Below are 26,861 nucleotides of genomic sequence, written 5' to 3'. Positions count from 1 at the left end.
GCCCCCAAATACAACGCCCTCTGTATGCCATCTGACAAAGCTAAGGCCCATAAGTCCATCCCTATTTCTGTGAGGTGAACCCCATCTCTATCCAAAAGGGACTCTGTGTCTGTCTCCAGGTCTAAGTGTCGCACTGCCCCCCCCCCCCCCGTTCCTAGTCACAAAACGGGACACCTCCCTATTTAATTTCTTTCTGGCCCTATTAACCCGGTCTACCGATCTAGCCAACCTCCAAGTATTCCTAGCAATCACCTCTGACCATACAATAACCGTGGCCGGAAATTCCGATCGGATCGCCATAAAGTCTGCTTTAATGTCCTTTATAATTTGCCTCGTGGACCGAGCGGCCAAATCATTTCCCCCCGCGTGGAGGACTAGGACATCAGGGGCCCGATCCCAATTCACGAACCGACGGAACTCCGGCAGCACTCCAGACCACATCATCCCCGGCACGCCAATACATCTTATGGCAGCCTGTGACCGAGGAAATCCCAGCTGACGACCATCCGCTCTGTCCCGTACCCTTCTGGCCCCCCGGGCGACGTATGAGTGCCCTAAGATCCACACCAGACGCGGAGATTCATCTGTAAAACAAAACAAAAAGCGAAAAACACCCACACCCAAACACCACAAAATAATAGTCACAGTTAAGGATTGACCCACACTCAAACCAGGTGTGGCCGTACATATGAGAGAAATCTTGCCGATTCCCACCGCCCGATCCTCTTTATGGTTCTGTCATCTAAGCCCCAACGCGCCGCTTCTGTAGCGGCCCCAATTCGGAAGGAATGGGAGGCGTATTCCAAAGGCGGGGCCCCCACCCGCCCGAGGCCTTTCCGGAGAATTGCCACGAATTGAAATTTGGTCAACGGGGCCCCGTCCAAATGGCAAAGAAAAGACCCGCTGCCCATGGGGCGCGCCTGGGAAAACCTGTTCAAGACCTCCACCGGACACAAAGGGGAACCCTGTATGCGCTGCAGCGCAATAACCCGACCCTTACCGGACTGGTCCGTTTTGGATCGGCGCATAAAAATCTCCACCGATCCTCCTGACAACACGACCTCCCCTTCCCTAATACCCGACGCTGTCCGCTTGTTGGGGCTCACTAGCTCACTCACCCGAAACGCCCCGAAAAAAGCTAGGACGAAAGCTGCCGTGAACAGCAAAACTTCAAAACCCGAACTGCAAATCTCCGGTAGCGCCGATACGAGGGATGACAGAAGCTCGAACGTAATCGGGCGACGCCCATCCCTCTTCACTGGTTTAGATCTGAAACCTCGCAACGCTAATTTAACCCGGAAATCCTTCGTAATGTCCACTTCACCTCGTAGCTTAAATAAAAAGGCCAAAGCCGACACCTTCTTGGACATAGCCGAGGGTGACACCCCCGCCGCGCCGTTTTGCACAAGAAAATGAAAAAACTGACCCAACCTATCCGACGATGAGCTTCCCATTTCGGCAGACAGCGTATCCCATTGGTCCCAGACGGACGAGTATGATGACCAAGTTCCGTCAGACAAAGCATGAGCCATCCATCCTTCTATTTCCCGAACGGGACTTCCCACAAATCCTGGGGGCAAGGAATTCCGGATTGTGCTGCACCAGGGATGAGGCCTCTGAATCTTTGCCACTGAAAGCGAGAAAGCGCATCTGCTACGTCATTCTCGGTTCCAGGGAGATGCACTGCATATAAAAACATGTTAAGACGCAGGCAGGTCAACACCAAGTGTCGCAGTAGCCGAATGACCGGAGGGGAAGATGCGGAGACTTTGTTAATTGCCGTTACAACCCCCAAATTATCACAGTTGAACTTGATCTTTTTGTTGGATAACTGGGCACCCCAAATTGTTACTGACACCACTATGGGGAACAGTTCTAAGAGCAGCAAATTTTTTGTGAAGCCGGCCCGTCTCCACTCCTCCGGCCATTCCGCTGCGCTCCACTCTCCTGCGAAAAAAGCCCCATAACCATGGGCGCCCGACGCGTCGGTGAAAAGCTCCAGATCAATGTTCTGAACGCTCTCCTCCAACCACACCGAGCGCCCATTGAACTCGGAGAGGAAAACCTGCCACATTCTCAAGTCCGCTTTGTGTTCACTGTTCAACCGCACATGATGGTTAGGCGAGGATATCCCTGCGGTTGCCATAGCCAATTTTCTACAGAGGATTCGCCCCATGGGGATAATCCTGCACGCAAAATTTAGTTTACCTAGTAATGACTGGAGCATGCGCAGAGTGACCTTCCTTTGCGTCAACGCCTCGTCTATAACCCTCTGTAAATCCACAATCTTATCCTCAGGTAAGCGGCATTCCATTGCCATTGAATCTATGGTGATACCCAGAAATTTGATCACCGTCTGGGGCCCTTCTGTTTTGTCCTCGGCTAGGGGAATCCTAAAGCTAGCACAAATCTGACGCATGGTCGCCAAAAGGTAAGCACACGTGGGAGAGTCGCTCTTGCCCATGAATAAGAAGTCGTCCAGGTAGTGTATAACCGAACCTACCCCGGACTCCTCCTTAACCACCCACTCCAAAAAGGAGCTAAATTTCTCGAAATACGAGCAAGATATAGAGCAACCCATTGGTAGGCAGCAATCGATGTAATAGCTGCCTGCCCAGAAGCAACCCAATAGATGGAAACTTTCCCTGTGAACCGGGAGCAACCGAAAGGCCGATTCAACGTCGGTTTTGGCAAGCAGGGTGCCACGCCCCAAACGCCTGACCCACCGCACTGCCACATCGAAAGATGTGTAAGCTACCGTCACATCCCCTGGATCGATCCCATCATTAACGGATCTTCCCCTGGGATGTGACAGATGGTGGATAAGGCGGAAAGCGCCGGGTTCTTTTTTGGGGACGATGCCTAACGGGGAAACAATCAGATTATCCAGAGGAGGGGAAACAAAAGGCCCCGCCATCCGGCCCAGCCCGACCTCTTTTTGTAATTTAGCTGTCACTACTTCCGGAAAGTCTGCCACTGATTTTAGGTTTCGAAACGGGGGAAAGGAGCTAGACGCTCCCGAACTGGGGATACGGAAACCTTCCGAAAAACCTTGGCGTAAGAATTCAGCCATATCGGTATCCGGGTACCTACTTAGGTGCCGCTCCATCTTTTTGAGAATCACTGGGGTCCTCCCTCTTACCGGAAGACTCGCCGCCCCTATTTCTACTCTGTTTATAGCAACGGGAACCTGGATGTCCGCCCCCGCAATTTCCACATTCATGTTTGAAACGGCATGAACTCCCGAATTTGCATGTGTTGTCGTTGTACTTCCAACACACTCCTGGACGTTTGTTGGCCAGCTGCCCTGAACTGCTGGAGCTGCTGGCCCCCCCTTGAAAGGACTGTGATCCTTTGCTTGCGGGGATCATAAGCTTCATCCAAAGGATGACATCTTTATGATCCCATCGAATCTCGGGGCGTACCGCCTTACGCTGGCGAAACTCTTCGTCATAACGAAGCCATGCGTTGCCTCCGTATGACCTAAACGCTTCCCCAATGCTGTCCTGGTACCCGAACAGCGCTGCGCAACACTCTGGCTGTTTTTCCCCGATTACACTAGCCAATATGGCGAAAGCTTGCGACCAGTTTTGGTGGGTTCGCGGGATAAGCCTGTAACGCCTGCGCTCCTCCTCCTCCTTCTTGCTTTCGTCCGGCTTACCCTTATCCAGGTTAAATTTAGAAAGCTGCAGCAAAGAAAAAATTTCGATGTATTCCCCTCTCCAAATTTTTTCTTTCACTTCCTTTTTGAGGTGCGTACCTAAAGGGGCCTCAAGACACAGGTAAAGCTCGCTCTTCGCTGAGTCTGACAACCTCACAGAATCAACCTCTGTGCTGGTCGCAGCAATGGGCTCACTATGTGACGGCGTGGCCAACGCCACCGGAGCTGCGACCACTGCTGCCGGACCCGAGGTAAGAACCGTTGTGGAAGGTGGCCCTGGGAGTCCCACTAGCGGGGCCGGTGTAACCCATGCGGACGTGGGAGGGGCCACACTGGGCCCGCCACCCGCCTGCAAAGCCTCCCGGATCCCCAACAATAACGTATTGACAAAGGACAGGGCCGGGGACATGGCACTGTCCCTTGTCAGCGGCGCCGCTACCATTCCGACTTGGTCGGTTGGTACCAGGCCCCTTGTACTCCCCACATCATTAGCAATAGGAAAAGCTGGAATTAAATTAATCTCACCTGGCTGCACCGGACGCCCGTCCCGACCAGCCGGTTCCCTGGGTTGATCCGCAGACTCCTCGTCCTCCGACTGCGAAGAAGCCTCTTCGTCTGGCGATGTGTTTCCAGGCCCACTGGCAGGATTGGCGGTTACTGACCCCCTGTGGCCGCTGGACGAGCTGCTGCCGGCTGGGGACTGTTGGCTCCGCGCCCCCGAGTTGCGCGAGCTGCTGCTCCCCGTGTTGCTTGAACTACGGCCCGGCTGCTGGCCCGTGTTCCGCTTCTGGGGCGGCTGCCCTCTCTTGCTAGATGCCTTAGATTGCTGCGCAGGGCGCTTGGCCTGAGCCTGGGATGGCCCAGCCGCGACCCCAAGGTCGGCCCCACGCCTGGAAGAGCGATAGGGCCCCTGCTGCTTGTCTTTTCTCCTTGGCTGAGCTGCTGTTTTGGGGCCTGCTGGCGCGGGCTGTTGCGGACCCCCTAGCGCCCCGCCATGGCGCACGCTGCCCCCCTGCTGGCTGGATGTGCCCGGCTGTTCCAAGTCCCCTGCGCCATCTGTCTCCGCTGCGCTGGGCCGTCCTTTGCTCTGCTTCGTCGGCCGCTTCGAGGCTGGAGCAGGCGGTGTGGGAATAGGGCTGCCCGTGCGCCTACTCTGCCGCGGGGATGCAGCAGGGCTCAGCCTGTCCGGCGGGCGGGTGACCCGCGCGCTAGTGCGAGGTGTCTGGCCTGCTCCCATAGCAGACATCTGGATGGCTACCCACTGCGGGCCCCGGGATTCTGCCTCACTCCTCACCCTTTGAAGCAGCTCTTCTATGTCCGCCATGACGCACTTCTTCTTCCGAGCAGAGCAGGGGAGAAACACGTCCTGCCATCTCGGTGTCCCCAGCGCGTCTGCCTCCGCCGACGTCACTTCCTCCTACACTTCCGCCTCTCCTTCCCCACTACACTGCGCTCTTCCGTGCTGCAATACGGAACAGGGCTAGCCCCGCCCCCTCCCCTCTTCTACCATTAACCCCTTGCATGCAATCTAGCCCTATCATGGGGCCCTGCACTCCACCTGCTGCGCTGCTCGCTATGGGCCTTCTGAAATGTTGCAGAGGAAGCGGATGCTCCCTGCAACTGATCTATGTGTTGTGAAAAATAATGTGCTCCTGGAAAGGCTGTTGGGCCAACAGCTGCTGCCCTACCAGTTTGTGTACTGTGCCCCCTTCCGCAGACTGATGCACAGTGTTGCTCCACAATGGCGGATCCCCAGCCGCCATTATTCACGATGGATGGCTGGAGCAGCAGGCATGGGCAGGGAAAGTAACTTTTACCGCCCATTGGGTCCCCCTCCATGGTGTAGCTGAGGAGGATGCAAGATCTGGGGCATCTCAGCTGGTGGTGCCGCCACGTGGGTTGAAGGGGAGGCCTTTTCTACTTCTCTCTGCTACCTGTTCTGTCCAAGGCCAGTCCGCCGTTGCTGAGCCTCCCAGCAAGTGGTCCCGCTCCTACACTGGCCTGCAGCACCATCGATACCAAGTAGTGCTGAAACCGGATCTGTTATCCTTGCAGCCTTAGAGGATCAGATTCGGCAGTGTTTTTTCCCCCAAAAACTGAACACAGGTGTAGTGGTGTCTGATAATGGTGCCAACATGCTGGCCGCCATTTTGGAAGGTGGCTACACTCACTTACCTTGCTTGGCCCACGTCTTCAACCTTGTAGTCCAAAAATGTTTATGAACTTTTGATGGGTTAAAGGACGCTGTGGCTTCAGCACGAAAAGTGTCAGCCCACATCAGTTGCTCTGCAACCGCCACCGCGGCCTTATTTCAGATTGTCCGACGCGGTGGAACTCCACCCTCCACATGCTGGAGATGTTGTGGGAGCAGCGAATGGCGGTCAGGTTATACCTGTCTCAGGCATCTTGCTCCAGAACAGGGCCACTGGACTACATTACTGGGGACCAGTGGCAGCTGATTGGACAGGTGTGTAAAGTCTTGGAGCCGTTTAAGCAGGCAACAAAATTGGTCAGTGAGGAGCACTGTAGCATATCAGAAGTGCTCCCTATTGTCTTCATGCTGGGCAAGGCTCTTGACAAAGTGCTCTGACAGAGGGAGGAAGCCCTACTGAACAGTGGTCAGTCAAGTGGGGGAGTGAGTGAGCATGCTCAAGTCCTGGATGAGGAGGCAGAGCTTGTGGAAGCGGAAGAGCCCATTGTCCGGGGGTGGGAAGAAGATTCTGATAATGTGGTGAGGAGGCAGAGCTTGTGGAAGCGGAAGAGCCCATTGTCCGGGGGTGGGAAGGAGATTCTGATAATGTGGAGCTGGAGCATGATGACAGTTCTGACAGCCAGGAAGAGGTGATTAATGGCAGACATCTCTTACCTATGGCTGCGCATATGTTCCAGTGCCTCCGTAAGGACCCCTGATTAAAACTTTAAAATCAAGGCTCGACATGTGGGTGGCCACCATCTTAGATTCCCGATGCAAGGGAAAAATGCGGCAGTTCATACCCCCCTCCCAAGCAGACGCCAGGATGAGCCACATCCGGGATGCCCCTCTTCGTTGGGTAGAAGATGCGTTTCCTGAACCTGTATCCCGGGCCCAAGCTATCAAGCCTCATCATGCTCAGCAAAGGTCTGGTGATCTCACTCCCAGCAGCACCAATAGCCAATCTGTGAACCTGCTGAGTATGTTGAAGGAATATTATCAGCCAATGCCAGATACTCCTTCTGGCCAGCGGCTGGCCCGTATGGTGAATGATTACTTGGGGTCGGCCACTGCTCGAGTATTTAGTGCTGCAGGTGGGGTGGTCACCGACCAATGGACCCGTCTGTCCACAGATAATGTGGACATACTAACGTTCATAAAAATGAACGAGTCGTGGATCAGTGACAATTACATGGCCCCTCTCACTGATTCACGATGAAGATTGGACAGACTAAATTAAAATGTTGCTGTAAGGACTGCCGTGAAACCACCTGTAGGTCCCATGGCCTACGACAACTCCTGCTACTCCCCCCAAAAAATTATGACTATTGTAAAATCACCTCTAGGTCCCATGGCCTACGACAACACCTGCTGCTCCAAACAAAAAAAAATTATAATGACTGCTGTGAAACCACCTCTAGGTCTCATAGCCTACGACAACTCCTGCTGCTCCCAAAAAAAAATTATAATGACTGCCGTGAAATCACCTCTTGGTCCCAATGGCCTATGACAACTCCTGCTGCTCCCCAAAAAAATTGTGATGACTGCCATAGAACCAACTCTAGGTCCCATGGCCTACGACAACTCCTGCTGCTCCAAACAAAAAAAATTATAATGACTGCTGTGAAACCACCTCTAGGTCCAATGGCCTACGACAACTTCTGCTGCTCCCCCCCAAAAAAATATAATGACTGCTGTGAAACCACCTCTAGGTCCCATGGCCTATGACAACTCCTGCTGCTCCCCAAAAAAAATTATGACTGCCATGAAACCACTAGGTCCCAATGTCCTACGACGACAACTGCTGCTCCCAAAAAAAATTATAATGACTGCCGTGAAACCACCTCTAGGTCCCAATGGCCTACAACAACTCCTGCGGCTCCAAACAAAATTTGTGATGACTGTTGTGAAACCACCTCTAGGTCCCATGGCCTACAACAACTCCTGCTGCTCCAAAAAAAATAAATTGTAATCAGGATTGTGATTCAGCCACCACTACAGCCAAAGTTATTAGCAGGACTGCCTGGGAACTGGTATTTGTTAAAAAGGAAACATCCATTACGTTCCCTTTAGCATTGTGGAAATGGTACCGTGGGGATACGCCGGGAATGTAGCGGTTACGGAATTTCGTTACCGCAGAATCCGGAATTTCCGCGGAATCGGAAATCGCCCTTTCTGATCATCTCTAGCGGGTGGAACGCACTACGTATTTGCTACCCACCGCAGGCGCGGGTAGCTGATATCTGCGCGAACTACCCGCTGGGCAAACAGTTCGGGCCATCTCTACGCATGACGTGATTACAATGGGAATACCCAGGAATCTTAGTGACGTACTTCCTGTCCGACAGGGGCATGTCACTGGCTGAGGGGTGCCCATGGGCAGCGAGGGAGGCGTGTATGGGGGCAGTGCTATGCATAGGACCCTGGCGCACTCTGCCGCAGGGTCATATGAATTGGCATTGCAGTGTGATGCGTGGGGGGCGGAGCCTTAGACCACAACGCTATAGCCAGGCGTAAAACCAACCTAAAGCTATTCGTAAACTACTGTTTTTATCATTGGATTATGCGTAGATAAAAGTTTTGTTAAAAAATTAATAAATAAATAAAAAAAAAAACAAGGATCCTCAGCAACTTCCTACTGCCTGCCCACAGTCAGGCCCCGTTCACATCACAAACGCGGATGGCCACGCATGCGGAACGCAACGCATGCGAACGCACGCCATCCGCGTTTGTGTGCGTTGCGTGGCTGATCCCATCACTGAAAAGTGAATGGGACAGCCACGCGTTTTTACAAAAAATGCGTGCAGCATGCGTTCCCGGACCGCACAGGTCCGGAACGCATGCAGTGTAAACATCAGACATTGCACTCTATGCAATGTCTGATGTCGTGCGTGTCGGCCACCTGCACGCGTTTCCAAAATGCGGCTGGAAACGTGTGCAGTGTGAACAGGGCCTAAGTCAGTCAGGAAACATTTTCCTGTTAGCTGGGGGGAAGAAAGAGGGAGAGTGATTGGTCTTTTCGCCCCAAGCAGAATCATACTGTAGTCTGGAACACACAATTACGGTTTGTTCACACTAAGGGCGCTTTTGGGTTTCTTCAATCGCCTACGATTTTTTAAATCGCCCTAAAAGCGCTTGTTCAATGATTCCCTATGACAGTATTCACATCTGAGAGGTTCAATTCCGATCCGCTCACCAAAGCGCTGCCTGTATAATGTTCAGGCGCTTTGGCTCAATGGAAGGTATAGGGAAATTGCAAAGCGCTTGAAAAAGCACTTTGTATAGCGATTTCACCAGCGCTTTCATGAATAAATACAATTGTATTTATTCACTTCCGGGTGAAAGAAAAGAAAAAATGAATCGCTCTGCAAAAGCGCTTAGAAAAGCGCCTTACAAAAATCCCTAATGATAGGTAAGTGCAGAGAGGCGCTAAAAAAATTGCACACAAAATTGCAAACTGCTGATGTCAGCGATTGCGATTTATGATGTGAACAAGGAGTTAAAAAGTGTACCAGAGACAATGAAAGCAAAAGGATTTATATTTACCCGTCCTCCCAGTCCCATCCGATGTGCCACTGTCAGCCCCAGGAAATTCCCCAACTGAGCCAGTCATAGGACTGCTGCACATGCGCAGTCCCGGCTGTGCGCACTCTATTGCACTACCATGTCCGGGAGCGTTCTGTACATGCACAGTTCTTTAATACAGTAACTGCATTCGTGCAGAATGCTGCTGGCTACAGAAGCATGATCAGGGGGTGCGCACAGATGAAATAGCGCATGCACAGTAGCCCGCAACCTGGCTGGATCTCTGACTCCACAGTGGCAGATGTAGAGGGAGCTAACAGACTACAGGGGGGCTGGAGGAAGTCCCAGGTATGTATAAATCCATGTGCTATCATTGTCTCAGATTTGCCTTAAGGGCTTGTTCACATCTAGGGTGCTTTCTGCATTTTTTCAAGCGCAGGCGATTTTCAAAATCGCCCTAAAAACGCTTGTGCAATGATTCCCTATGAGATAGTTCACATGTGAGTGGTTCGTTTCCGATCCACTCAACAAAGCTCTGCCTGTACCATTTCTGAGGCGCTTTTGCCTCAATGGAATGTATAGGAAAAACGCTCACAAAATCACTTTGTGTAGCGATTGCGTTCACCTTTTTAAGAATAAATACATTGTATTTATTATTTTCCGGGTCAAAGAGTTCACTTCCTGGCTTGCGTCAAGGAGTGAACTAAAGAATTGTTCTGAAAAAGCGCTTAGAAAAGCACTTTTACCAGAAACGCAGCACACAGTGGAGCGTCGGGAGTCGCTAAAAACAATTGCGCACAAAATTGCAAAACACTTGCGATTTTAGATGTGAACAAGGCCTAAAAGCTTGGATCCCAATTCCTTATTAGGAATGGTTAATTAGATGCAAAAAAAAATCTAAGTTGATCCAGGCAACGTATCGTTAAAATGTAAACAATATTTATTCTTACTCCAATCTGTGAGATAGGCGAGAGAGATAGCCATAACTCCACCGTGCTGACCATCCCTACTCCTTCTTGGCTTTATAGATATCCGAACTGCCTTAGGTTTGAAGCAATGTCATCTGTGTGAAAATGACAATTTACCCTGGTCACAGCAGCCAGTACTGGAAACAGTAAGCCTTAAAGGGGAACTGAAGAGAGAGGTATATGGAGGCTGTCATGTTTATTTCCTTTTAATCAATACCAGTTGCCTGGCAGCCCTGCTGGTCTATTTCTCTGCAGTAGTATCTGATTAAAACCAGAAACAAGCATGGAGCTAGTCTTGTCAGATCAGACTTATAAGTCTGAACCACTGAAACACCTGATCTGCTGCATGCTTGTTCAGGGGCTATGGCTAATAGTATTAGAGGCAGAGAATCAGCAGGGCTGCCAGGCAACTGGTATTGTCTAAAAGGAAATAAACATGACATCCTCCATATACCTCTTTCTTCAGTTCCCCTTTAAAGTGGTCCGAGATAAACTTTTACTCATTGCATAATTGTGTTCCTTTCATATAGTTTATAGGTCATTCCTCAAGCCAAATATTTTTTTTGTTTTGTTTTAATACTCCAATTCCCTATAAACTAAACAAGCCTCACCCACAGATTTTCACAGTGCCTTTGCACTGTAGCAAGGGCTTATGGGAGCTCAGTCTGGGCAGGAGGAGGTTATTAGCCATTAAGTTCAGAGGGAGAGGGGAGGAGGAGAGGGGACTGAATTTACACACAGGCAAGCTGATAGCATCTCCAGCCCTCAGCCTGTGACAATGTGACAAACAGAACATGGTTGCCCTCATTGTATCACAGGAATTAATAATCATACACTTTTGAAGCTGTTTCCAGCTAGATTTGCTGTCTAAACTATCTAAACTTTAGATAAGATATATAGACAAGTTACTTGTTATAGTTAGTTTTTCATCTCGGATCCGCTTTAAGTTCGGCACTCGGTAACAACATTAAAGCATAAAGTTCCCAAAAGAAAAATGAAATAAGCATATTAAACCTTTCTAACACTTAAAAAAATATATGACAGTATAGCTGCTTCTGGAGCAAAAAGTAAATCTTATCTCCTGTGGTTCAACTTTAATCCATGCCTCACATGCAAGGTGATAGACTTTTGGAAAGGGTAGGAGGCACCCAGTAGCACAGAAGTAATATGTTCACTCTATATGGTAGATACAACATTCAATAATAAATGGTGTGATCCTACCTTCTAGATGTCCCCTTTCGGGAAATATACAAACTGGAGTTTTTTTGGGCTTTTGTATATCGATTTTATTTTGCACAAGACGGCGCCCGGATACTGAGATACTATCCTACAGAGGCACTACTATTGACCTGAGGAAGCGGTTTTGACCGTGAAACGCGTTGTCTTGTGCAAAATAAAATCGATATACAAAAGCCAAATAAAAACTCCAGTTTGTATATTTCCCAAAAGGGGACATCTATAAGGTAGGATCACACCATTTATTATTGAATGTTGTATCTACCATATAGAGTGAACATATTACTTCTGTGCTACCGGGCGCCTCCTACCCTTTCCAAAAATCTACCATAACCCTTTACCCTAGGGGAAGATCCCCATCGGAATTTTCCGATAGATCTAATTTTTTGGAGCAGCGACCAAGAACAGAGGCCGAGTGGGGACGGTACTTCCCCACAAGTGCGAACGAGTGGTTGCCTCATCCAGCAACCTACTCTTGTGAGTATAAAATTTGCTGTATTTACATAACCTTCTCATACCCCCTAACGTATTACACCAGATTGGGCACCTGGACACCCTGTGTTTTCTCACCCAGTACCCCTACAGTTCCTACGGAAGGTGATAGACTACACTGAAGAGGATTGCGGAGGACCTGTCCCGTTGCTGACATGAGGTAAAGTATGATGCTCTGCTGCCGCTGCTCTGCAATATCTGGAGGGGGGAGGAGAGTTTGGGAGCTGCACACATGGGGGAGTCTGACGGCAGTGCACTCAAGGCACCATGTTTTTTATTAGCCCACATAGTCGCACATGGTGAGGGAGTGGAGCACCTATTGAACCTTCCTGGGGAGGCTTATTTAGAGGGCAACTGAAGTGAGAGAGATATTGAGGCTGCCATATTTATTGTCTCTTAAGCAATACCAGTTGCCTGGCTATCCTGCTAATCCTCTGCCTCTTACGCTAGGTACACACCATACAATTTTCTGCTCGATTTTCCTGCCGGATAGATTTTTTCCAACATGTTGAAAAAAAAATCTTCTGTCAGGTAAATCTAACAGAAAATCTAACAGAAAATTGTATGGTGTTTACCTAGCATACTAGGGTTTAGCCATGGACCCTGAACAAGCTAGCATGCAGTAGATCAGGTGTTTGTGACGTTATTGTCAGATCTGAAAGATTCGCTTCATGCTTGTTTCTGACATTATTCAGACACTACTGAGTCCTAACAGACTGCCAGGCAACTGGTATTGTACAAAAGTAAATAAATATGGCAGCCTCCATATATTTCTCACTTCAGTTGTCCTTTAACTTATGCCCCTAATTTCTGATTACCAAAATAAGAAGCAGACAAAACTTGACACAGAACACTGTTTTAGCCGTCCCCATCACAACAAGCAGCTCAGTGACATTTCCACTCCTTAGGTTGTTGTTTTTTTCTTGTTTTCTTTTTGTTCTCATTTCAAATTCTGTATGTCTCATCGATAAAAGCAAAGAATGAATTGCGATTAGAAATGATATCCTAACCTTTCGCCATCGCTACAAGCAGCTCCATGTCAGTTCTGCTCCTCGTGGGATTTTTTTCCCCTGACAGAATACGTAAGAATCGATTAAAGGATGTTCCCGTCGATAAAGGGCACGTTCAGGGAGATCTTTTTGTTTTTCATTCTACTTTGCCTAAACAATACATTGTCATTCCGCATCATCAGGGCTCTCATACTGCACTTGGATAAACAGGTCATCTCCTAGGCATCTATAGAATGCCTCAACAGAGTAAGGGCTCAAACCCACTAGCAGCTTTTTCTAAGCGCTAGTGATTTGGAAAAGCTCTTGCTAATGTAAGGCTATGGGGGACTTTTATAAAATCACATCGCTCTAGTGCAGCCTTACTCAACCTGTTTACCCTGGAGGAACCCTTCAAATAACTTTTGGATCTCAAGGAACCCCTGCAAACAAATTTTTGATCTCGAGGAACCCCTGCATTTTTTTTACAGGAGGCATGGTCTTTAAAAGTAGGGGAGGCTGTTTATTTTACTACCCCCTATTACACTCCCACTCATTATACTGTCTCCTTATCCGAGTGCTTTTTATTAATATGCTCATTATTATTCTGACCCCCAATTTAGCGGTTCTTTTTACAGTACTCCCTATTATAGTGTGCTCTGTTATACTCCCCCCACGATGGGGGGAAATGCCAAGGAACCCATGCAGAATACTCAAAGAACCCTGGTTGAAAAAGCCTGCACTAGTGCATACATGTCAAACTCCGGCCCGTGGGCCAAATCTGGCCCTCAGAGCCATTAAATTATGCCCTCAAGTGGTTTCCCTACTTTACATTATATTTGGCCCACTCTAGACCACCAGGGAAGCCATATTGAAGGTGAAGCACTAGAACACCAGAGAAACCATATGGGGGAGGTAGTGGGAAAGCACTAAGCACTAGGGACATGTATAGAAGAGGGTGGGGGACACCAGGGAACTGTATAGGGACTGGAGGGGGGCATTAGACACCAGGGAACTTTATAAGGCAGAAAGGTGGCCAATAGATCTTGAGGTTGGCGCGTGACTAGGTCCCAGTGTACAATTTCGCCCGTGACTAGGTCCCAGTGTACAATTTCGCCCGTGACTAGGTCCCAGTGTACAATTTCGGCCCACTTTGTTTTTGAGTTTGACACCCTTGCTCTAGTGGGATTACACCAATAGCATTACAATTGCAAGAGCTTTTCAAATCACATAGCGCTCAGAAAAGCGTGCCTCCTAGTGGGACCTTTAGGTATCCTATAGAATAGATTTCATACTTTTATTTAGCAATTAAGTAATACTGAAGCCACCTAAAATAAATAAATAAATACTGACCTATGGAAGGGCAAGGCTCTGGATCCCAATACTATAGAGCCTTCCTGTTCCTTTCTCTGTGATTGTGGTCCACCACTGATCCCCCCCCCCCCCCTTCCCCTTGGTTATTTGACCAACTAGTTCAATATTCCTTCAGGAGCCCTCAGAAGGCTTTGGAAGCAGTGTCGGACTGGGTGATGGAAAAACTGAGAAAATCCACCTGCTGGCTAAGCAGCAGTAACCCTGTGTTATCACTCCCAGTAGAAACCTGTAACAAGTCTTCACTGTGAGCAGCAACACTAGATTACTGCTATTTGACCAGCATGTGGAGTTCCTTAGCTTTTCCAGCTCTCATTCCAAAACTGTTTGGAAGCACTTGTGTCCCTGACCATAGCTCCTTACTCTCTTCTTTTGAGGGACAGTCGCACTTTGGGATGCAGCCATTGGGAGGGGCTGTGGGGGCCCCGCAGCTCTGGGGCCCTCCAGGGTCATTTTTTAGTAGCAGGAGGGAGGTACAGCGTATGGGGGGGGGGGGGGGGGCAGTGGGCACAGACAGTGGCGGAGAGAGGGGCCCCATTCCCTCCCACCTAGGCCCCCCTTCAGCGATCCCCCCTCTCTGGTCAGCAGGCAGAGTGCACAGGACTCACCTTCCAGGTTGCATGTGACACAGCTCTGTGTGCCTCCGGTCTTCTCCTTCAGCAACGCCGCTTACTGTACTTCAGCTAATCAGGACTAACCTATACTGGGGACACAAATACCTGGCTTACCTATACTGGTGGTGCCTATACCTGGCTAACCTATACTGGGGGCACATATACCTTGCTACCTACGGGCCAGACGAGTGAAAGAGGCGTGTTTTTCTGGGCACAGCGCCGCTCTCTCTCTTTTTTCTATACCCCGTGTATCCCGGATGCCTGCTGCTTGCTCCGCCCTTCATTTATACCTTTCCAGTGAGGTGCCCCCTCACCTCGTCATCAGGACCGCGTTAAGTAACTTCTTTCCAGGAATCCTGGTGAGTGGGTTTTCTTCTACCATACTTGTACAGCAGCGCCCTTGCTCCTTTCATACGGTCACCACATACAGTGGGGATGCAGCCACGGGCGTTTTTGAGCTTCCCCCACCGTATGCGGCAACCGCAGATTCTCCATTCCAGCTCGGAAGTTTCAGCACTCGCCCTATAAGAAGACCCCCGACTTTTGAGAAGATTTTTCCTGAGTTAAAGCAGATCCGAGATAAAAACTAACTAAAACAAGTAACTTGTCTATATATCTTATCTAAAGTTTAGATAGTTTACACAGCAAATGTAGCTGCACACAGCTTTAATAGTTTATGATTATTTATTCCTGTGATACAATGAGAGCGGCCATGTTCTGTTTGTCACATTACACACAGGCAAGCTGATCTGCATCTCCAGCCCTCAGCCTGTGAAAACTTCACCCCCCTCTTCTCCTCCCTCCTCCCCTCTGCCTCTGAAATCTCTGGCTAGTAACCTCCTCCTCCTCCTGTCCAGACTGAGTTCCCATAAGCCCTTGCTTCATGGATCTGAGAGTACCAAGGCACTGTAGGAGCTGTGGGCAAGGCTTGTTTAGTTTATAGGGAATTAGAGTATTAAAAAAAAAAGTGGCTTGAGGAATGCCCTATAAACTATATGAAAGGAACACAATTATGCAATAAGCGCTGCATAATATTCAGCGCTGCGTAATATGTTGGCGCTTTATAAATACAATAATAATAATAAGTAAAAGTTTATCTCGGATCCACTTTAAAACAGTAGTCTTATACGCCAGAATATAACATCTATCTATCTATCTATCTATCTATCTATCTATCTATCTATCTATCCACAAAGCTTTTTTTTCTATCCCACATAATTGTTGAGGATAGCTGCAGCTCATAATCGAACAGGAGGACATGATGGACACAGAGAACCACAGTGCCCCCTTTTGGTCATAAAAAAAACTTGGCTGAGGACTGAGAACAAGAGCGAGGAAGAAGGAGAGGCGTCAAGTCTCTCTTAATCCTTCTTCAAGATGTGCGTTTTATTTGAGATCCCTGACATTTTCATACTTCTGTGATCCACTACGTTTTGCGGCTTCGCATTCCATTGTAAAGTAATAGACGAGGGAGGAATTCGAGGCTCTGCCAGGAACCACAGAGCACACATAGTCTAAGAAGTGAAGGTAAACACATGGAGCATTTCACGGAATACAGCCGTAAAAAGGGGCGGCAGAGAACGCGAGCGCTTTCTCTCTGCAATGCCGTACGGGGAAGGAATGGTGAGGAAAAATAGAAAGACCTTCTGAGAAGAAGAGAAAAAAAGGTCTTCTAATCATATTAGTCCTAAAATTGGCAGCTTGGTGGAAATATTTGAAGGATCTCAACTATTAAACACAAAGTCCAAGAACGCACTTAATTTGTATTTAAATATAATGGCAAAAACACTCATCAGAGTATATGGGATTCCTTTTTAGGAAGATATTTCTTTCCAGTGTGGTAAAAAAAAAAAAAAAGTACTTTGTTATAATGAATAGAATTAAAGTGTAAATTTGGTTACAGATGTGGGGCAGTACCTCTTTCAGTGTGTTATTTCAATAATGTATAGAAATGCATTTATTAGATCCTGAAGGAGTCACCTCCTGATTATTTCAGGATTTTAGGGTATTTTTAAAAGGTTTCAGACCCTAATATCCAGAAATAATCATGCCGCCAGAATGCCAGCAGCAGCCCCTGCTCTGACTCACCTCCCTGGGCCGCAGCCCTGCTATTTTACTTCCATCTTCCCGGTGGTGCTTTAACTCTTTGGAGAGATCAATGACGGTGATCTCACCAGAGTGTTTCAGAGCCTCCAAGGACAGGAAGGAGAACGGCTACCAAAGTCTGGATCCCCCGGGAGGTGGGAGCGCACAATACTAGAGCTCCCGGCGGCTAGCCCGAGCGTAGCTCGGAATTAAGACCAGGGAGGTTGCATCATGGCCCCCCCAGTGAAACTTTGATTCCCCCCCGCCCCCCCCCCCCCATATTCACACCCATACCTTCGTCTTCCCTTGAGTCCTTCACAGCCTTGGGGCCCATCTATCTCACAAGGGTCGTAAAACCAGTGTGGCCATCATGATCTTCACACACATAACAAGTGTTGCCACAAAACCAACTGATGTGAAGTATAGTTCCCTGTATCAGAGGAAGGAAAGATAGTAGTTTGGACCCCACACACCTCTGCCCCCCCTTCCCCCTGCTCCCCTCTAGTTACGCCCCTGACAAAGCTCCGTCTTCCAGATTTGGTAAATGTTGTTGCCACTCTTATTATGGGGTGTAAGGATTTTGGTGGCCATACTTGCTATATGGCAGATGGCCTGCCATGCTGTGGTGGGTTTGCAAGGGGAGTCAGGGACATCTCCTCCTGCTCCTCTGATGCTGCCCCTCTCTGCCAATCCCTCCATTAACTGCCAATCACCCAAAGGATTCGGTTCAATTGCCTAACACTATAATACAAAGCTCTACATAAGTTATTCCCTCCATACATTTCTTCATTAATCTCCAAATATCATCCCATCCCAGTGGCAGCTCCACCTTCATATTTTCGGGGTGCACAAAGAGCTAACTGGTGGGGTTTGTTTGGGTAACCAAAATCGATGTTTGTATGGCAAGCTTTAGATATTTTTTTGCCTAACTCGGGTGATAAAATTAAGGCTAACATGTTCAGCAATAATAGGAACCAAATGTAAACATCACAAGCAGAACTCTGAGGCTTTTGAGCACAGCAGATTGTCCAAATGATAGTGCTATTATGGAACAAAAGTTACTTACAGATGTACTTGGCTAGTAGTCTGGCATGCTTTAATCCTTACTTGCTAGCAAGCTGCTCCTGTGTGGACAGATCACAGACAAATCATTCTAGTCTCCATCCTGTGTCTGATGACTCAACAAGCAAGGGGAGGGGAAGAGGCAGGAGTGAGAGAAACACTGTGTGTTTAATTCCTTATCTTAGTAGCTAAGCATTGCTGCAGACTAGAGCTCATATTTTATAGACAGGAAGTTTTGAATCAGGGTCACACCAATTATTAGCTAATTAAAAAAAACAAAAACCAGTAAGCTTATCCTACCCAATCCTGCTCAGTAAATGCTGCTTGAGCCAGCAATTCCTAGATGGGCCAGTGCCCCAGTATAACGCCACCACAGTACATATTCTTGTCATTGACAGTACTCAGAGGAGGCCAAAATCTAATGCTACCATAGGCATAATGTAATATCCTTCTATATTATTATTATTATGTATTTATATAGCACTGACATTTTCTGCAGCGCATTACAGAGTACATAGTCATGTCATTGACTGTACCCAGAGGAGCTCAAAACCTAATCCTACCATAGTCATAGTCTAATGTCCTGCCATATTATTATTATGTATTCATATAGCACTGACATCTCCTGCAGCACTTTACAGACTAAAAAGGCATGTCACTGACTGTCCTCAGAGGATCTCACAATCGATCCTACCATAAACATAGTCTAATGTCCTACCGTATTATTATTATGTATTTATATAGCACTGACATCTTCTGCAGCACTTTAGAGAGTACATAGTCATGTCACTGACTGTCCTCAGAGGAGTATACAATCTAATCCAACCATAGTCACAGTCTAATGTTCCTACCATAGAGATAGACCAATATTTCAGTTGTTTGTTTGTTTTGAAGGGATGGAGGATTGAGGGCAGAAGGATAACTTCTGTTTTTGAAATGTGTTTGTTCTGTTTTCTGGGGTTCAGCTTCAAATATTACTTTCATACAAAAGACTTAGCAATACACATGACACAAAATACACTATATTTGTTGAGCCACAGTTCTTATTTTAGACTTTGAACAGTTTACTCCTACTAGCACCTGCATCAAAGGCTGCTGCATATTGCTCCAACAATGTTCCACAATCATACGACACCACAGCAAGAGCATGTTCCATACTAACACTCTTCCAACTGCCTTTCAAAATTCTATTTATTTTATTTCTTATTATAATGAAACCTTATTCACTTCCACTACGGCACAGCAGAGTCCAAGCTGTTACTTTGAACAGTGCGGCACGCAGGTGAGCTTTTTCTTTTCAAAGCATTTTGTATGTGACTGACATAAATAATGCACACTCAACAACAAAAACAACAAAGGCAACAAATAAGGCAAGTTTAAGAAATGGTAACAAATGTCTTCCTTCTCCTAGGTAGGCATTCTGTATTGCTTTTGCCAGAGCAGAACTGTTCAGATTCTGCAATTCATTTCAAAATGCATTATTAAGGAACACCTGAAGTGAGGAGCTATAGGGGCTGCCACATTTATTTCCTTTTAAACAATACCAGTTTCCTGGCTATCCTGCTGATCTTTTTGCATCAGTAGTGTCTGAAACACCCACCTGAATCAAACATGCAGCTGATCCAGTCAGAAACATCTGATTTGCGTGCTTGGTCAGGGTCTATGGCTAAAACTATTAGAGGCTAAGGATCAGCCGGCCAGCCATGTAATTGGTATTGTTTAGAAGGAAATAAATATGGCAGCCTCTCTCATTTCGGTTGTCCTTTAACCACTTAAGTCTATCTGGACGGATATATCCGTCCAGATAGACTCTGCTGCTGCCACTGCGCCATGCGCACAGTGCACGCTCCCATGCCATGCGCTCCCGTGCGTGCTCCTGCCGCCTGCCGTTAGCCCCAAGATCAATGAATGGGAATATAGTTCCCATTCATTGATCTAAGTCCCCCGCAGAAAAACCGACAGCCTCTTATCAGAAGCCGCAGTCTTTCTGCAAAAAAAAAAAAGTTTCCCGGCCTCCTAATGCGAAATCGTTCACTTCCAGGACTTTTTGACTGTAATAGTAAAACTACACCCACATACATTTTTTATTAAATAAATACATTATATTACATTTAACTTTTACCTCCCACACCAAAAATTACCCAAACAAAATTTTTAATAATAATAATAAAAAAAACAAATAGTTACCTAAGGGTCTGAACTTTTGAATATGCATGTCAAAAGAGTATATTAATATAGTTTTTTTTTTAAATTATAAGCTTGTAAATAGTGATGGACGCAAATTGCACCTTTATTTCCAAATAAAATATCGGCACCATAAATTGTGATAGGGACATAATTTAAAAGGTGTAATAACCGGGACAAATTTACAAATAAAATACATGGGTTTTAATTATGGTAGCATGTATTAATTTCAAACTATAATGGCCAAAAACTGAGACATAATGAATTTTTTTCCATTTATTTCTTAATCTTCCTGTTAAAATGGATTTAGAATAAAATAATTCTTAGCAAAATGTACCACCCAAAGAAAGCCTAAATGGTGGTGGAAAAACAAGATATAGATCATTTTAGTGTGATAAGTAGTGATAAAGTTATTGGCGAATTAATGGGAGGTGAAAGTTGCTCGGATGCATAAGGTGAACACTGTAGGCTGAAGTGGAAAAGGTAACCTGAGATGAAGATAATCGGCTATATTTATCAGTGATGAGCAAAAATGCTAATATTCTTTTCGCCTTATTTTCACGAAAATAAGTACAATTTTCACTTCGACAAGCGAAAATTTGCCCGAATATTTTAGCTTTTTTTAAACCTAATAGCTGTTGACTTTCGCGGTTAATAGCACAGCAGGATATGTTAGGGAGAACAGTGGGTACAAGAGGAAAAAAAAAAACCTTATAGTTTTGGAGAAAATTGATTTTAAAGTTACGATAGGAAATAAGCATACATTTAAATGCGGTGAATAACCGATAAAGTAGCAACGTAACGGTAGTGTAAATTTACTAATACCAAAAGAGCAGTAAATTTCATTTTGGGGTTTCTAGGGGGTCCACACTAATTATGTTGCGAATTTGACATTTTTACATTTTTGGTTCGTGAACGCAAATTTCCAGCAAATGTTTGCGAACTAGCAAACCGCCATAGACTTCAACAAACAAGCGAATTCTAAAACCTGGATGGACTGCCCGCAAAAGTGATGGAAAAGTTGTTTCAAGGGTCCAGGGGCAAAACTAGAAATCACTGCCCCCCCCCGCCCCCATAGGTGCCAAATAATCGTAATAAAGCAGCGTTTCACTGTAAATTAATTGTAAAGTGGGCAGCATTTCACCAGAAAATCCTAATGTGGGTTGCATTCACCAGACAATCGTAACATGGATAGCATTCACCAGACAATCGTAATGTTGGCAGCAGTCACCAGAAAATTGTAACGTGGGCAGCGTTCACCAGAAAATCGTAATGTGGGCCAGAAAATCGTAATGAGGGCAGAGTTCACCAAAAAATCGTAATGTGGGCAGCGTTCACCAGAAAATCGTAACGTGGACAGCATTCACCAGACAATCGTAATGTGGGCAGCAGTCACCAGAATACCGTAATGTGGGCAGCAGTCACCAGAATATCGTAATGTGGGCAGCAGGCACCAGAAAATCGTAATGTGGGCAGCAGGCACCAGAAAATCGTAATGTGGGCAGCGTTCACCAGAATATCGTAATGTGGGCAGCGTTCACCAGAATTTCGAAATGTGGGCAGCGTTCACCAGAATATGGTAATGTGGGCAGCAGTCACCAGAATATCGTAATGTGCGCAGCAGGCACCAGAAAATCGTAATGTGGGTAGCGTTCACCAGAATATCGTAATGTGGGCAGCAATCACCCAAAAAATCGTAATGTGTGCAGCAGTCACCAGAAAAAAAAAATGCCCCTGTAAAAAAAAAAAAAAAAACAATTCACTCACCTGTCAGGAGTCTCTCCTGACCTCTGGTGCGCAGCTCCCCGACGATCCTCCTGTGTAGCACATCTTGTCAGAGTGCAGGGCTACGGCAAGATGGCGCCCGAAGTCCTGTACTGGAGACACAAATAGTCTCCAGTGCAGGGCTTTGGCAGCCATCTTTCCGTAGCCCTGCTCTGCCTCCCGGGAGAATGCGGGGCGGGCTGCGAGGAATGAACTGGCGCAGCGTCTATTAGACACCGCGGCCAGTTAAGCACCTTGCTGGGTGGGGTCGAGATTTGGGTGGGCGGCAGTGCTCCCCCCGCACACAGCGAGCGGGCCCTAGAGGGGCCCGGGCCCCCCTGCAGCTGATGGGATTGTATCCCCGGTAGGTACGCGGTGCAAGGGTCCTAACAGCTGGACCATGGCATGCCAGAAGGGGATCCATGCCAAAAGTACCAAAAAAATAACGGAGTTGACCCAGAGTCATGTTTTAATCTCTAATGGGCAGAAATCAAATTACATTCCTAAATTTGTGGAGTAAAGTGCTTTACAATGTCCAGTGTGTGTACACGTCGATCAGGTAGTGTAAGGGTTAGGCCTGGTTCACACTGACAGACAAAATGTCACATTTAACGCACCGCAAACAACCGCAAAGAGCTTTAGTGATAACTGCGTATAGACCCCCTGGAAAATCCATGGAAGTGGAAGCTTTGGCCAGAGATTGCTAATTAGTGATGGCCTGAACGGTTCGCATGCAAACTTATTCGCGCAAACATCGCTGGTTTGAGTTCGCGATCGAATGCGAACTTTATGGGAGTCCGACCCGCCCCCTATACTACATCATTGGGCTTAAAGAGACTCTGAAGCGAGAATAAATCTCGCTTCAGAGCTCATAGTTAGCAGGGGCACGTGTGCCCCTGCTAAACCGCCGCATACGCGCCGCTAAACGGGGGTCCCTTCACCCCCAAACCCCCCACTGTGACACTTGGTTGCAGGCTTGGTCGCTCCTGGAGGCAGGGCTAACGGCTGCAGCCCTGCCTCCATTCGTGTCTATCAGCCGCGCATCACTGCCTCTCCCCCGCCCCTCTCAGTGAAGGAAGACAGAGGGGCGGGGGAGAGGCGGAGATACGCGCTGACAGACGCGCGTGGGGCAGGGCTGCTGCGGTTAGCTCTGCCCCAACCAGGAAGCGCTCCCCCGCATTACGGAGGGGATTTGGGGGAACAGGGACCCTCGTTAAGCCGCGGGATAGCGGCGGTTTAGCAGGGGCACACGTGCCCCAGCTATATATGAGGTCTGAAGCGAGATTTATTCTCGCTTCAGACTCTCTTTAACTTTGACCCTCTACAACACAGTCAGCAGACACATGGTAGCCAATAAGGCTGCACTCCCTCCTGGAGTCCCTGTCCTCCTTATAAAAGGCAGCAGCGTCGGCAATGTTCTCACTCTTCTGCTGTATTAGTGAGAGACGGGAGAGACATTGGAGAGATAGGAAAAACAATAGTTAGGAGGTCTGTTAGCTTGCTCCTTGCTGATATTTGTTGCTAAATAGCACACCAAAACAGCTCTTTTGAGAGCTAATGTTCTTGTGATGTGTTTTTTTGTGTGTGTGTGTGGCCCACTGACACTTGTATATACAGCCCTGTCTGTCACAGTGGGCCCTTGCTAATTGCTATACTGTGCCAGGCCCAGCACATTCAGTGCCTATCTGTTCACTGCACCTGACCTGTGTGACTGCTGCTCAGTTGTAATACCAGTCTGTGCATACCTGTTCACTACACCTGTGTGACAGCATGCAGTTTTATATACCAGTCACTGCATACCTGTTCACAGTACCTGTGTGTGTGACAGCTGCACATTTGTAATACCAGTCCGTGCATACCTGTTCACTGCACCTGTGTGACAACACGCAGTTTTATATACCAGTCACTGCATACCTGTTCACTGTACCTGTGTGACTGCATATTGTATTAGTCAAGTCAGTGCATACCTTTCACTTCATCCCCCTAATATGGACAAAACAGGCAAAGCCAGAGGCAGGCCACCCGGCAGGTCTGTTCGAGGTCGTGCTGTCGTGATTTTGTGCGGCCCTGGACCAAAGTACAGTGTTCAGAAGGCACGTGCCATCAACCCCCAAGATTGTCAGGACGTAATTGACTATAACACAGAACACCTCATGTTCCTCAGTTTCCGCACGGAACCGTGACATACCTTCCTCCTCCTGTTCTGATTCTGGCACCCCACTTAACACTCAGTAGGCCACAACCACCAAAGTGCCATCATCCCAGGGCTCAGCGGTGTGGACATTTTTTTGTGTGTCTGCCTCAGATGAGAGCAATGCCATCTGTACTCTCTGCCACCCAAAATTGAGCCATGGAAAGACCAAGACGCGCGTAGAGACAACTTCCTTACGAAGGCACGTGATGACAAAGCACAAACTGCAATGGGATGACCACCTGAGGAAAAGCAGCACACAAAAGCAAAGCCACACACCACAGTGGAAGATACCAGGCTGCAATTATTTCTCAAAAAAGGAGATACCCAAACTGTACCGTGATGTTGAAAGGCAAGTGGTGTCATCTCTGGCACGCAGCATTGGGTCAAGGGTCCATCTGACCACGGATGCCTGGTCTGCAAAGCACGGTCAGGCCTGCCCGAAGACTAAGTCAGTCCCCACACACAGCATCTCTGCCTGCATGCCGTGTGACTGCCTGCCCCAAGATTAAAGGCGGTCTTCACACAGCATCTCTGCCTTCAGGCCGCTTGACTGCCTTCTCCAGCACCACCAACAGGGTCCAGGACTCCAGGTGGATCCCTGAATTTTTAAGACCACTGCTTTTCTGGTGCGTGTACATGCCTGCCTAATTTTTCTGGCTGCACTGCGGCTGCAACAACAAAACAAAAGGCATGTACATGTGTCAATTCCCCTTTGTGATCGTTACTTTGCTGCAGTGAAGGGGCTTGCGTATCACAATGAAGCAATGACCGGCGGCTATATAAGTGTGTTGGGGGGCACACCCAAGATAATAGGGTCGTTACTTCATTGTGGACAGACCAAATTCGATCAGCTGGACAGTCACTGTTGTTCCATCACTGAGCTACCTCAGCCCAGCGACCATATGGGCTTAAAAACCGCCATCACCTGCACTATCGCCATGGTGCGCACCAGTCTAGCATACTGGCACAGCTGTTTGCGCTGCGTTACAGTGAGTTTGGTCGGTCAGTGTTAAGCAGTACACTAATTACACTACCTGATTGATGTATACACACGCAAGATGTTTTAAAGCACTTTATGCCTCCAATTTAGCATGCAATGTAGGGTTGGTCATAGTCAGCCAACTTCGCTATACTGGAACTACGCGGAGTTCTACGCAATTACGCTTCGCAAACTACGGTTTCGAAATCAGAAACTTCGCTACGTTTGCATTTCGTAGACTACACGTTAAAATGCGGAAGCTTCGCGTAGTGCGAAGCTTAGTTTATGCGTACGCTTATGCCCTTATGCGGAAACATTTCCGCAAGAATCTGCTAAATATGCGCATGGGTGAACTAATATATGCGTACATTCCACCTTCCAATGCAGAATTGTATATGTATAGAAGGGCAATAATATTTCTGCGCATGCGCAATGATCCGTATAGATGCAGTTACCACACGCATAGTTGACTTCGCAATACAACTACACGTAGCGGGCGAAGCTTCGAATGGCGGTACTACGACTACACGGAAATATGTACGCGATGTTTTTAAACTTCGTCTATGAACTACGATGTGTAGTTGTGGACTACGACGCGTAGATTCGCACTGGCGTAGTTTATGAGCAACCCTGATGCGATGTGATTTCTGCCCGTAAAACCCTGCTGTGCACCAAATCTGTAATTTTCCTCGTGACTTTTGGCGTGTATCCCACTCCGTCATGCACCCCTCCAGGTGTTAGAACCCTTGAAACATATTTTCCATCACTTTTGTGGCCAGAATTAATGTTTGAAGTTTTGAAAGTTCGCCCGTCCATTGAAGTCTATTGCGGTTCGCAAAGTCCGCGCGAACCCAAACTTTTGAGGAAAGTTCGCAAACCTAAAATCGGAGATTTGAGCCATCTCTAATTGCTATACAGTCGCAATATGGCTGTATAAAGATCCCCGGCAACGCTGGACATTTTAAAGCACTTTACTCCACAAATTTAGGAATGGAATGTGATTTCTGCTCTTTAGAGATTAAAACACGACTTTGGATCAAATATGTAATTTTTCATGGGACTTTTGGCATGGATCCCCATCCGGCATGCAACGGTCCAGATGTTAAGCCCCTTTAAACAACATTTCCATCACTTTTGTGACCAGAAAAAGCCCCTCTAAGTTTTAGCACACGCATGCGCACATTGATTATGACGATAGAGGAGCGCGGTCACAGAGCTGACCCAGCATACAGTGCATGTATGGAATATAAGCTTGGGCTTATTTTTGGGGGAGGGCTTATTTTCAGGGAGACACGGTGTCATCCTGATTCAACACTTTCTGCTATCACTAAACAAAATGAGCAAGATATGAAAATGAAGTTCTTAAAGGGAAGGTCCGAGGCTAGCACAAAAAAAAAATCCACTTACCTCGGGCTTCCTCCAGCCCCTTGCAGCTGTCCTGTGCCCACGCCGCAGCTCTGGATGCTCCCTCCTGGTCCCCTCTGGTGCAGGTCGAGGTCGGCATCTTCCTGTGCTCCAGCGTGCGGCTCATGGTGTTGCACTGACATCC

General features: G+C 47.6%; 1 protein-coding gene across 1 annotated transcript in view; it reads right to left on the bottom strand.

Annotated features, from left to right (window-relative positions):
- Window positions 1-26,861, bottom strand: part of ANKFN1 (ankyrin repeat and fibronectin type III domain containing 1) — a 964,382-nt gene that overhangs the window by 898,540 nt on the left and 38,981 nt on the right. The window contains exon 3 of the mRNA XM_068263418.1: window positions 18,196-18,253. The gene's annotated coding sequence lies outside the window, so the exon portion shown is untranslated. The remainder of the gene's footprint in view (window positions 1-18,195; window positions 18,254-26,861) is intronic.

This window comes from Hyperolius riggenbachi, chromosome 12, assembly GCF_040937935.1.
Source record: "Hyperolius riggenbachi isolate aHypRig1 chromosome 12, aHypRig1.pri, whole genome shotgun sequence".
Lineage (NCBI taxonomy): Eukaryota > Metazoa > Chordata > Amphibia > Anura > Hyperoliidae > Hyperolius > Hyperolius riggenbachi.
This window is presented reverse-complemented; position numbering and strand designations above follow the sequence as displayed.